This window comes from Mirounga leonina, unplaced genomic scaffold (assembly GCF_011800145.1).
Source record: "Mirounga leonina isolate KUSES-001 unplaced genomic scaffold, KU_Mleo_1.0 Mir_53, whole genome shotgun sequence".
Classification (NCBI taxonomy): Eukaryota; Metazoa; Chordata; class Mammalia; order Carnivora; family Phocidae; genus Mirounga; species Mirounga leonina.
Window position 1 is genome coordinate 22408386 of NW_023270807.1, and position 13586 is coordinate 22421971.

A 13586-nucleotide genomic window follows, 5' to 3' on the forward strand; every position below is an offset into this window, starting at 1 on the left:
ATTTAAATTCCAGTTAGTTAACATACAGTGTAATATTAGTTTCAGGTGTACAATATAGTGATTCAACACTTCCATACAACACCCGGTGTTCATCACAACACTTCTTAATCTCCATCACCTATTTAACCCAACCCCCCACCACCCCTCTAGTGACCATCAGTTTGTTCTCTATAGTTAAGAGTCTGGGTTTGTTTTGTTTGTTTGTTTGTTTGTTTGTTTTTAGAGAGGGAGGGGGTGAAGAGGCAGAGGAACAGAGAAAATCTTAAGCAGGCTCCACGCCCAGCATGGAGCCCAACGAGGAGCTCAGTCTCACGACCCTGAAATCATGACCTGAGCCCAAATCAAGAGTTGGACACTTAACCAAATGAGCCACCCAGGAGGCCCCAAGGGTCTCTTTCTTGATTTGCTTCCCTCCCTTTTTTCCCTTTGCTTGTTTTGTTTCTTAAATTCTACATATGATTAAAATCATATGGTATTTGTCTTTCTCTGACTTATTACTCTCTAGCTCCATCTATGTTGTTGCAAATGGCAAGATTTCATTCTTTTTTATGACTAAGTAATATTCGTGTGTGTGTGTGTGTGTGTGTATACACACCACATCTTCTGTATCCATCCATCAATTAATGGACACTTGAGCTCTTTCCATAATTTGGCTATTATAGATAAAGCTACTATAAACATTGGGATGCATGTATCCCTTTGAATTAGTATTTTTATATGCTTTGGGTAAACACCTAGCAGTTCAACTGCTGGATCATGGGGTAGTTCTACTATTTATTGAGGAACCTCCATACTGTTTTCCAGAGTGGCTGCACCAATTTGCATTCCTACCAACATTGCAAGAGGGTTCCCCTTTCTCCACATCTTTGCCATCACCTGTTTTCTTGTGTTGTTGATTTTAGCCATTCTGACAGGTCACACAGATTTTTTTTTTTGATAAATACTGTACTGTAAATGTATTTTATCTTCCTTGAATTTTTTTCTTTCTTTTTTCAAGTAGGCAAAACTTTTATTAACCTTGTTTCAAACTTTATTCCCAGGCTTCTTCAGCTTAATTAGCTGCAAAGAATAACTTGTATATAAGCAAAAACTGAAAAGAGCTGCAGTGTCCAAGGGCCTTGGGCTTAAAAATATTAGAGATCTAGATTTTACCAGATCCATGAACAAAATTTTTAAAAGCAGTCATAATAGAAAATAGCAGCTCCCAGTAGCTTCTCTAAGTTTTATCTTCTTCAGAAGTAGACTCAATTCAGTTTGCTTCATCCTTGGAAGCTTCATCAAAATTCTCCACAAGATCTGAATCTTCATCATCCTCCTCCTCTCCAGTAGCAAGTGTTGCTTTTCTGTCCACAAATTGTGTGGGCAGAGATTCAGCCAGTCTCCTTCAACTAGTGAGACTGTCTGCACCAAGTTGGTTTAAGATACTGGGTAACATTTCTGTCAGCTGCTTTGTCTCAGCATGGTCTGTAATGGTGAAAGTGTTCACCCCCAGGGATGCCTGAACTTTAGGTTAAAATGGATCACTGTTCTTGGTTTGTGAACATATTCATTTCTTCGATACCAGAGATACTGTTTACCCCCAACTTCTTTAAGGAGAACTGAAGTTTTTGATCATCTGCTGTAGCTGTTCTATGAACCATCTTCTTTTGGTGAGCAGTTCCTTTCCCACCCATGCGCACTTGTGCTTGCAGTTTGGCAAGTTTCTCCTAGTTCATAATAGTTGCTTTCATCTTGTTTGAGTGGAAATGGGGGACTAGGGTTGATGCTCAGGGGGTCTCAGACAGACCTGCTGAGATTAGGTGCACACGTGTGGGGACGCAAGATGGTAGCTAGAGGGAGGCCAGAAGTTCTTCCTTGAATTTTCTTATTAACATTTTCTTTTCTGTAGCTTCTGTTACTGTAAGGATACAGTATGTAATACATATAACATAAAAAATATTAATCCACTATTTATGTTCTCAGTAAGGCTTCCAGTCAACAGTAGGCTATTAGTAGTTAAGTTTTGGGGGAAGTCAAAATTATGCATGCATTTTCAACTGGGGGGGTGGTCAGTGCCCCTAACCCCTGCCATTGTTCAAGGGTCAACTGTACATAGTATCTGCCTTGGGAAGACGGATGTGTAAATCCCCATATCTGGTGCCCTCATCCAGTCCCAGAGAGGAAAATGTTTGAGAGGATTAAGGGAGGATTGTGAGATAAAGGAAGGAAAGAAGAGATGTTTAATCTTTGTTTTTAAGTATGAGTAGGAGTTTGCCACACATACACAAAAAAAGAGTAGAGGAATTCCAGCACTAGCAGTAATAGGAAAACACAGGGGGGCACAGTGAACATTGAACAACTAGGCCTTGTTTGAGTTTAGGTAATGTATGGGTTAGAGGTAGGGTGGAGCCAAGACTGAGGAAGGGTATACTAATTCTGTAAGCAATGCCATTAAGCAAAAGGAGTGGAAGATCAGATCTGATTATGTATAGCTAACTCTGCCAACAATACAATAAAAGGTAAACTGCAAGCCAAAGCCAAGGAGACTGGATAACAGACTATTTTAAGAGCCAGTTCCTATACTGTCTCTGGCTTATGAGCTTTATATTTCTCACCATTATGTTTTATTTCATTAGAGACTACTCTTCTTTTGTGCTATTGCCCTCACCAAGTGACTATACAATTTATCCCCCAAACAGGTGCATTTTTAAGAGTGAATGGGAGCACTAATCAGACAGGATGTTAAAACAATAGGCATAAACTCAAACTCGCCCTGGGAAAGAAGGTGATAAAATCTTTCCATCACTGGGGGTTATTAGCATAACCCATATTTTGATCCTAGAAAAATGACAACTCTTGACTTCCCATTTAGTTTTTGTTTTTTTAAATTACTTTTTGGTATGCTCTGAGTTTACAAATTCTAGCACGCTGGTGGTAAATGGTTCATCCCGGCAGGGGTCCAGTTTACTAATTTGTTGATCAACAGCCCACCAGTGCATTTCACTGTGGCATATATATAGGCTCCATTATCAAAATGAAAAGATCATCCTTTTTGTGACTGTCCTGGGTTGGCTGCCCTCTGCAACTGAGATGCCTCCAGGCTGGCCCTTCCAACTTCAGTTAACATGTACTCAGGAAACATAAATTAATTTGAATATTAATCTTAAAAGGCATAATTAGGGGGCGCCTGGGTGGCTCAGTTGGTTAAGCGACTGCCTTCGGCTCAAGTCATGATCCTGGAGTCCCGGGATCGAGTCCCGCATCGGGCTCCCTGCTCGGCGGGGAGCCTGCTTCTCCCTCTGACCCTCCCCCCTCTCATGTACTCTCTCTCTCTCTCATTCTCGCTCTCTCAAATAAATAAATCTTTAAAAAAAAAAAGGCATAATTAGGAAACTATATTTTCTTATAGAAAAAATATTATATTCCAAAGCCAAATATTGATATCCACTAAGAGATTTTCCTACTGTTTCTTTGAACAATGTAGATAACAAAGAGTTATCTAAATATATCTAAAAATAATTTTTTTTTTTTTTAGTTTTCTGGATTACTCCCATACACGCTCCGTATCAGTTGGCAGTATCTCTCTGTTTTTCTAAGCTACACACACTAGTTCAGCTTTAATTAAAAGGCCTGTTGCCATAGTTTCTCAGAGAACAGCTCAAGGCATGTTTGAGTCCATTATTTTCTTGAGGTTTCTAGAGAAATTATAATGTAGCAGTAGCCAGCCAAAATTTCCTAATTTTACCTCCCATCCAGTACAGCATATGATTCAGACATATAGCTAGATATTCTAAATATCTTAAGGGAATCTTAACAACTAGGAATGTTATTTAAAATGCGGCCTTTGGTTTCTTCTGTTCTGCCACATCCGTAACGTAACCAGCAAACTGCAGCTTCGTCAAAGAGCAGACCAAGAGGGAAGTCAGCCCCTCAGTCTGCATCTGACTGCATCTGTGGAAAACACCAGCACATTTTTCTTTCTAATAATAATGGAGAAAATGCACTGTATTTACAAGTTATAATAATCATATTTTTTCATATTTTCTAATAACTCAGAAATGTAAATTCCAATATTGAAAAAGGAGCTCTCAGAAAATAGATTAAATACTGGAAATTCACTTTTTTAAGAATTTCAAAAATTAAAAAGTGGAGCTCAGAGATCTTTATTGCTGAAAGCTAAAACTTGAATCCCACCCTGCTTTCAGATGGCAATTCTCTCTATCTCTAAGTCCCAGAAAGCAAGCTCCAAGGTTACTATGAGCTTTCAAGGTCAAAGAATGTGAATTAACATTGATCCCTATGAACCTTAGAAAAGGCAAATGCCAGTGCAGCTTGTTCTGACTTGGCCTCACTTTTCTGCTGCTAGGGAGCTATAAGCATGGACCGTGCAGGTAAAAGGACCAGAGCTGGAATTTCAGTTCTGGGAACAACCCCTGTCTGACCTTGGGAAGTGATGATTAAATGAGATAGAACATAGGTGAAGACAGGAATGCTCAAAAAATGGCAGCTATTATTATTTCCCCATAACTAGGTCATCTCCAGGGTAGGATATGGGACAGGATGAGATCTCACTATTTCCAGAAGAGCCTAAAATCACCCTGCTTCCTTTGAATATCAATTTAAGAGCTCATATAAACTACTTGATTACTGATCTTTTTCAACTCAAGTATTATGCAAATCATTTGACTTCCTCATTCTCTATCACTAACCTTCCTTTTCTTGTTTTTTTTCTATACAAGACGAAGAGAGTCTATAAAGTATTTGAAAGATAGTAGGGCCATATTTCCAATCAGGAGAATAGAGAAATCAAAGATTCCCTATGCATGTTAGATTTGTAGGTATCTGCTAATGAAAAAATGCATGGTGAATGAATGAGGTCTCCATTCTGTCATAGCTATGTGTTCCTTTATCTTTCAATCAATAGGTTTGTGTATTTTAAAAATCACATATATTATTTTCACTGATTCTCAAAACATCCTGTAAGAAGATAGAATAGGTATTGCTATTTCTGGTTTATCAAAGGAGAAAGTGAGCCTCAGCAATATTAAGTGACTTATCCAAGTTAAGCTAAAGAACAGGACTTGACTTCAGGTCTTTTAACAACTAAGTCAGGATTATTTCCACTCTACCCCTTGACCTCTCATGCAGCCCTATCACTGCAGCAGGGTAAAGGCAAGCTGAGAAACACTGACCCAGGGAGTTTTTGTGGCCCCACATATTCCCTGAAGATGTACTTCTTCTCTATTAGACAAACTTGGAGCACATCAACCTCTAGGCTGCAGTAAAAGATCTGAGCTAGAATTTCCAGTTTGGGACTACGGATTGGGAAGGACTTTACGAGTTACTGTTTCTCCAAGTATTACCGGTCATAATAGAAAGTTATCTACAGGGGCGCCTGGGTGGCTCAGTCGTTAAGCATCTGCCTTCAGCTCAGGTCATGATCCCAAGGTCCTGGGATCGAGCCCCGCATCGGGCTCCTTGCTCAGCCAAGAGCCTACTTCTCCCTCTCCCACTACCCCCGCTTGTGTTCCCTCTCTCGCTGTGTCTCTCTCTGTCAAATAAATAAAATCTTTAAAAAAATAAAAAATAAAAAATAAATAAATAAATAAATAAAAACCTTAAATACATTCCTGTGGGGGTGCCTGGGTGGCTCAGCCGTTAAGCGTCTGCCTTCGGCTCGGGTCATGGTCCCGGGGTCCTGGGATCGAGCCCCGCATCGGGCTCCCTGCTCAGTGGGAAGCCTGCTTCTCCCTCTCCCACTCCCGCTGCTTGTATTCCCTCTCTAGCTGTCTCTCTCTGTCAAATAAATAAATAAAATCTTTAAAAAAATAAATAAAAAATAAATAAAAAAAAAGAAAGTTATCTACAACATCTCTCACCTAAACCATAGTGAGAACTAAAGCTCAACTTGCCCTGCCAAAGGCATTACCCAGCACAAATTTTCACCTGGTAGAGATTTTCAAAAATGATGCCAATCCTAACTAGACAAGGATATCTGGGCATCTTACTGCAGGATTTTTTTTCAATTTTATTTTATTATGTTATGTTAATCACCATACATTACATCATTAGTTTTTGATGTAGTGTTCCATGATTCATTGTTTGCATATAACACCCAGTTACTGCAGGATTTCCTAACTGGGGTTTATCTCTGCATTAAGAGGGCCTCCTCTGCACTTGAAAGTATGTGTAAATGCATATGTCTATGTATCCCTAATATTTCTAGAGAGATAGACCATAGATTTCATCAGATTCTCACGTCTCCCAAAGGCTGAGATCCCATAGGAGGACTTCAGAACAGTAGAAACAGACCTCATTATTATAAATTAATTTTTAAACTTTTTAAAGTTTCTATTTGCATTGCAATTTTCTCTTATACTGCATCACTTTTAAAAAGCTAGACAATTTCCATAGCACATACCCTTCTATGGTGTTGTGAATTGTGTAAGACTGTTGAATCACAGACCTGTACCTCTGAAATAAATAATACATTATATGTTTAAAAAAAAAAAAGAAGATAGTAGGAAAGGAAAAATGAAGGGGGGGAAATCGGAGGGGGAGACGAACTATGAGAGACTATGGACTCTGAGAAACAAACTGAGGGTTCTAGAGGGGAGGAGGGGGGGAATGGGTTAGCCTGATGATGGGTATTAAAGAGGGCACGTTCTGCATGGAGCACTGGGTGTTATACGCAAACAATGAATCATGGAACACTACATCAAAAACTAATGATGTAATGTATGGTGATTAACATAACATAATAACGGGCGCCTGGGTGGCTCAGATGGTTGGGCATCTGCCTTCGGCTCAGGTCATGATCCCAGGGTCCTGGGATCAAGTCCCACATCAGGCTCCCTGCTCCTTGGGAGCCTGCTTCTCCCTCTGCCTCTCTCTCTCACTTTCTCTCTCTCTGTGTCTCTTATGAATAAATAAATAAAATCTTTAAAAAAAAAAACCCTAACATAATAAAATAAAATTTTTTTTAAAAAAAAGCTAGACAATTTCACCAAATCTTCCCAAATATATTTGGAATTCCTTTGGGACGGCGCTATGGCAGCTTTTAAAAAGAGGCAGTCACACTCTTTATCAGTCTGAAATGCTTGAAAATGCCTGCTTCCCCTCCATGCAGCTCACTGCAGAGTAGGTAGTGGCAGGAATTTACTTATTTAATGTTTGTTAATGATTCTCTAGAGTTGTTCAGTTAGTTATTTAAAGCTTGTTAATGGTCTACTGCCTAATTCTTAACGTGAGAGTTCTTTTCTCTTTGTAAATAACATCGGTAACAGGATAAAATGTATACTGTTTCCTCCAAAATCTGTAGGTAGTTCTTTAATCCCAGTCTACTTAGTTTTCAGAAATTAGAAGGAAATCCAGAATATCCATCAAACTGGACAATAATGAGATTGATCAGAAAAGAAAAGAAATCTTTTCCAAATGAAAACATATTAAAGTTAGGTTACTAAAAGTATAATGATGAAATAAATGGAATCTTCAATGTTACATGAGTTATATGTAGCAATACACATCTCTACCAGCATCATCTGAGATGGCAAAATGCTACAAGATTTTTCAAAACATAAATAAATAAAAAGAGAAAAGCAACGGGCTTAAGGTGGAGGGAGGATAGACTACTTAAAAACAGATCATGGTGGGCCGCCTAGATGGCTCAGTTGGTTGAGCATCCAACTCTTGGTTTCAGCTCACATCATGATATCATTGGTTATGGGATCAAGCCCCGAGTTGGACTCTGCACTCAACAGGGAGTCTGCTTGAAGATTCTCTCCCTCTCCCCCTCCCCCCTTAACGTAAATAAATAAAATCTCAAAAAAAAAATAAGAACTGATCATGGTTCTGGGTACAGTAAAGTAGAATAAGCATATGTCTCCCACTGAACACAACTATACAACTGAACAGAATGCACTGCGCCACGAGCTGTCTGAAGACTCTGAGAAGCAACTAGTAGAAAGGGGCTTGAAGTAAAAAGGCCAGATTTTGAAGCACCATCAAAACGATCGTGCACTTGCCATTTTTGGTCTCCAGTATCCCCCAGACTAAATGTAACACAGCATCACAGTCTGAAACCCAGGGCTGGGTACTGAGCCTCAGACAGAGAGAACTCCAAGAGGAGGCCCCTTATTCAGACTTGAGGAGTGAGAAAGGGAGTACAGAAATCCCCCATTTTTTTTTCTGAGTTCTCCTGAGCTCCAGCCCTTCAAGAAATCCCACAGGCAGTGACATTAAAAGTCCCAACAGTATAGGAACCAAAACTCTTAGGAAGGAAACCTTCCTCTCTGATCCCAGGAGAGTGGGGTCAGCTCTCACCACTGTAATATATTCTCTCTGTCTTCCTGCCACCTAGCCCTGGATGCAAGCATAGTCATCTTGTGCAGCGGAACAAGATAAGGAAAGCCCCAACTTTCAGCCTAGACATAAGGAGAAAGAAATCTGAAAGTACTATTAAGCCAACAAATTAAATAATTTAGATGAAATGAACAAATTCCCAGAAAGATACAAATTATCAAACTGACTCAAGAAGAAATAGAAAATCGAATAGGCATATAAAAAGTAAAGAAATTGAATACTTAAATTTTAAATTGGTAACTTAAAATATTCCCTCAAAGAAAACACCAGCCTCATATGGCTCCATTGATGCACTCTATTAATATTTTAAAAAATACCAATAATGCATATACTCATAAAATAAAGAAAAACTCAAAATGGATCATAGATTACATGTAAGAACCAGAACTATAAAATTTCTAGGAAAAAAAAAAAAACAGAAAATTTTCATGACACTGGGTGAGGCAGAGTTCTTAGGCATGATACCATAAAGGGAAACAATTGATACCTTAGACTTAATGAAAAATTTAAAATCTTACACTTAAAAAGATACTATTAAGTGGGACTCCTGCGTGGCTTAGTTGGTTAAGCATCTGCCTTCGGCTCAGGACATGATCCCAGGGTCCTGGGATGGAGCCCCGCATCGGGCTCCTTGCTCAGCAGAGAGCCTGCTTCTCCCTCTGCCTGCAGCTCCCCCGTTTGTGCGCACCCTCTCTCTCTCTCTCCCTCTTCTGTCAAATAAATAAGTAAAATCTTTAAAAAAAAAAAAAAAGATACTATTAAGTAAATGAAGAGACAAACCACAGACCATAAGTAAACATACACAAATCCTATGTCTGTTAAAGGCCTTGTATCCAGAATATATAAAGAACTCTTACAGCAAGAAGACACAAAACCCAGTTTAAAAATGGGCAAAGACCAGCCCTGCTATGAGTCCATCCTGCGTGGCTATTCTCTAGAACAGTAGTCATTTATTTCTGTCCACCTTCTCTCCCGCCTTTGTGTGCCACCACCCCATGGAAGATTCAGTGGACATGGACATGAGCCCCATGAAGCCCCAGAACTATCTTTTCAGGTGTGAACTAAAAGCCAACAAAGATTGTCACTTTAAGTTGGATAATGATGAAAATGAACACCAGTTATCTTTAAGAATGGTCAGTTTAGGGACTAGTGCAAAAGATGAATTGTACAATCATATACCTGATAAGGACTTATAATCCAAAATATATGAAGAACTCAAACAACTCAAGAGAATAAAAAACCCAATTAAAAAATGGGCAGATCTGGGGTGCCTGGTTGCTCAACTGGTGGAGCATGTAATTCTTGGTCTCAGGGTTGGGAGTTCGAGCCCCATGTTGGGTGTAGAGATTACTTAAAAATAAAATATTTTAAAAAGAAAAACAGGGGCGCCTGGGTGGCTCAGTTGGTTAAGCGACTGCCTTCAGCTCAGGTCATGATCCTGGAGTCCCTGGATCGAGTCCTGCATCGGGCTCCCTGCTCAGCGAGGAGCCTGCTTCTCCCTCTGACCCTCCCCCCTCTCATGTACTCTCTCTCATTCTCGCTCTCTCAAATAAATAAATAAATCTTTAAAAAAAGAAAAAAGAAAAACAGGCAGATCTGAATAGACAGTTTTCTTGTACCTATGATCTCACTTATATGTGGAATCTATAACAAACCAAAACAAAAAACTGAACTCACAGGTACAGAGAACAGATTGTGGTTGCCAGAGGAGGAGGAGTGGAGGATAAGTAAAAGGGATGAAGAGGTCAAAAGGAAAAAACCTACAGTTATAAATAAGTCTAGGGGATGTAATGTACAACAGGGTGATTAGAGTTAATAATACTCTACTGCATATTTGAAAGTTGCTCTGAGAATAAATCTTTTAAAGATTTTATTTATTTATTTGACAGAGAGAGAGAGAGCACAAGCAGGGGAAGCGGCAGGCAGAGGGAGAGGGAGAAGCAGGCTCCCCACAGGGAGCCTGATGTAGGGCTCAATCCCAGGGTCACAGGATCATGACCTGAGCCAAAGGCAGACCCTTAACTGACTGAGCCACCCAGGCGCCTCAACTCTGAGAATAAATCTCAATCATAAGAAAAAAAATTTGTACCTATGTGTGGTGATAGATGTTAATTAGACTTATTACGGTGATCATTTCTCAATATATATAATTATTGAATCATTATGTTGCACACCTGAAACTAATATGCTGTATGTCAATTATCTCTCAATTTAAAAAATAAATGAAGTCATTAATCTGTTCTCTTATATAATTTATTTGAGAATGCTATATAAATGTTTGATTCTTATATGTGAGGCATAACCCAGTGTTCATTAATTTTATTAAATCCCATAGCCTTTTACCTTTTTATTGGTATGTTTGCTTCTTTTATATGCATGTGATAATAAATATATCTGAGCTTCAGTCTAAAAAAAAGATGGATTGTACACTGTTGAAGCAGAGGCAATGAATTATGAAGGCAGCCCAATTAAAGTGACACTGGCAACTTTGAAAATATCTGTACAGTCAATGATTTCCCTTAGGGGCTTTCAAATAACACCACCTGTGGTCTTACAGTTGAAGTGTGATTCAGGGCTGTGCATATTAGTGGACAGCATTTAGTAGCTGTGTAGGAAGATGCAGAATCAGAAGATGAAGAGGAGGAGGATGTGAAATTCCTAAGTATATCTGGAAAGCGATCTGCCCCTGGAAGTGGTAGTGAAGTTCCACAGAAAAAAGTAAAACTTATTGTTGATGAAGATGATGATATGATGATGATGATGATGACGATTTTGATGATGAGAGAGCTAAAGGGAAAAACTCAATAAAGATATCTATATGAGATATTCCAGCCAAAAGTGCACAAAAATCAAACCAGAATGGTAAAGACTCAAGACCATTAACACTATGATCAAAAGGTCAAGAATTCTTCAAAAAACAAGAAAAAAAACCTTAAATCACAGAAAGGACCTAGCTCCACAGAATACAGTAAAGCAAAATGCAAACAGAGAAAAAGGTGGTTATCTTCCCTAAGTGGAAGCCAAGGTCATCAGTTATGTGAAGAATTGTTCTGGATGACTGACCAGGTGGCTTATTAAAGATCTCTGGCAGTGGAGAGGTCTTTGTAAAAATCTAAACAGTTTGTTAAAATTCTCCCATCTTATTTCATTGCTGTAAAAGTTTCTACCTGGCTGTCCTTTTTACAAGGCAAAGTAAAAACTTTCCCTACTGTGTCTAATAAATGTAGTCCAGGTTCCATTGCCAAGATTGTGTTGTTCAAAATGCCTGTTTGATTTTTAGAGATGGAACCCCACCCTTTGCTTGGTTTTAAGTATGTATTCAATGTTACAATAGGATATAGTAGTAGTGGTGGTCAGACAAATGGAAATGGTGAGAGAAAAAAATATACATGTGAAATAAACTCAGTATTCTCATAAAACAATAAAAATTAAAATGGCCAAAAATTTGAACCATTTGAACATGAAAAGATGTTCAAAATCATGAGGCATTAGAGAAATGCAAATTAAAATTACAGAATACCACTTCAGACCCACGAGAATGGCTATAATTAAAAAGACAGACAATAACAAGTACTGCCAAAGACGTGAAGAAACTAGAACCCTCACAAATTGCTGGTGAGAATATTAAATTGTACGGCCACTTTGGAAAACAGTTTGACAATTTCTTTAAAAATTAAACATAAACTTATCACATAAGCAAGTAATTCTACTCCTAGGTATCTAACCAAGATAAATGAAAACATATGTCCGTACAAAGACTTTATGCAAATATTCATAGCAGCTAAGAACTGGGGAGAAAAATCCAATGTCCATTAACTGGTGAATGGATAAGCAAAGTGTGCCATATTCATAGAACGGAATGCTATTCAACAATAAAAATGAACAAACTACTGATATACGCTACAACATGGATAAACTGCAAAAACATCAAGCTACACGAAAGAAGCCAGATGCAGAAAGACTACATATTACATGATTCCACTGATATTCAATGTCCAGAAAAGGCAAATCTAGAGATAACGAAAGTAGATCGGTGGTTTTGTAAGGTAAGGGGTGGGAACAGGAATTAAATGCAAACAGGCATGAGAAATTGTTCTGGGGTGGTAGAAAATATTCTAAAACTGGAAATTATACCTCAAAAAAAAAAAAAAACATTGAATAATTTAAATCAGGGCTAGAAATTTCAGGTGGAAGTAATTTCCATATATATGAAATCTGAGATGTTGGGGAAACCTGTCCATGGAAAACAACAGGAAAAGCTTAAAATGAGTGCTTTGAGGAGAGTAGTACATCAGCATACCAGAGATAAATCAAAAGATTCTTTATGGTAGATTGCAAATGTGGCCACAATACTTTCAGCTCCTTCCAAGACTCTATTTCCCCCACTCCTATGACTTGCTGTGGCCAAAACAACACGTAAGCAGCGGCATTATACTTATCAGTTCAGGGCCGAGACCTCCAGAGGCCTCATTTACTCCACTCTTGCTGCTTTTGGAACCCAAATCTAGCCGCAAATGAACCAATCTGGGTTGCCTTGCTGGAAGAGAGATCTGTAGAGGAAAACTGAGTTTGCCTGAGGCTGACCGAAGCCACATGAGTTCCAGCTATGATGAACCAAGCCTGACTCACGCCAGAACAGCCTTCCAGCTGGGCACAGCCAAAGTCACCAACCCCCGGAATGGTGAGCTAAATAGTTAATGTTTCAAGTAGTCTGTTACAAAGCGGAAGCTAACTGATATCCTAAAAGAAGAGCAGACATGACTGCTGGATTACACAATGGACCAAATTACTGGGTTTTATGAAGATGTCCAATAAGGACAAGCCTCCTAGGCACAGAAGTAGAAAAGCAGGGCGCCTGGGTGGCTCAGTCGTTAAGCATCTGCCTTCGGCTCAGGTCATGATCCCAGGGTCCTGGGATCGAGTCCCACATCGGGCTCCCTGCTCCGCGGGGAGCCTGCTTCTCCCTCTCCTGCCCCCCCTGCTTGTGTTCCTGTTCTCGCTGTCTCTCTCTGTCATATAAATAAATAAAATCTTTAAAAAAATTTAAAAAAATTTAAAAAAAAATTAAAAAAAAAAAGAAGTAGAAAAGCAGTCCATGAGATTGACTCAGGTCTGGGAGTTGTCAAAGTCACTGGTGGCAGAGCAAGTAACTGAATGAGCAAAGAGAGAATAACAGTAAAAGCTTCTCCATACAGTTGATTAAGGGTCTATACTGAGCAGAAATGAAAGTGAAGTTGTCAGAAAGT

At 39.1% G+C, this 13586-nt stretch overlaps 1 pseudogene; it reads left to right on the forward strand.

Moving 5' to 3' along the window:
* Positions 1-9314: 9314 nt before the first annotated feature.
* On the forward strand, positions 9315-11497 carry LOC118001222 (annotated as a pseudogene).
* The last annotated feature ends 2089 nt before the right edge of the window (positions 11498-13586 follow it).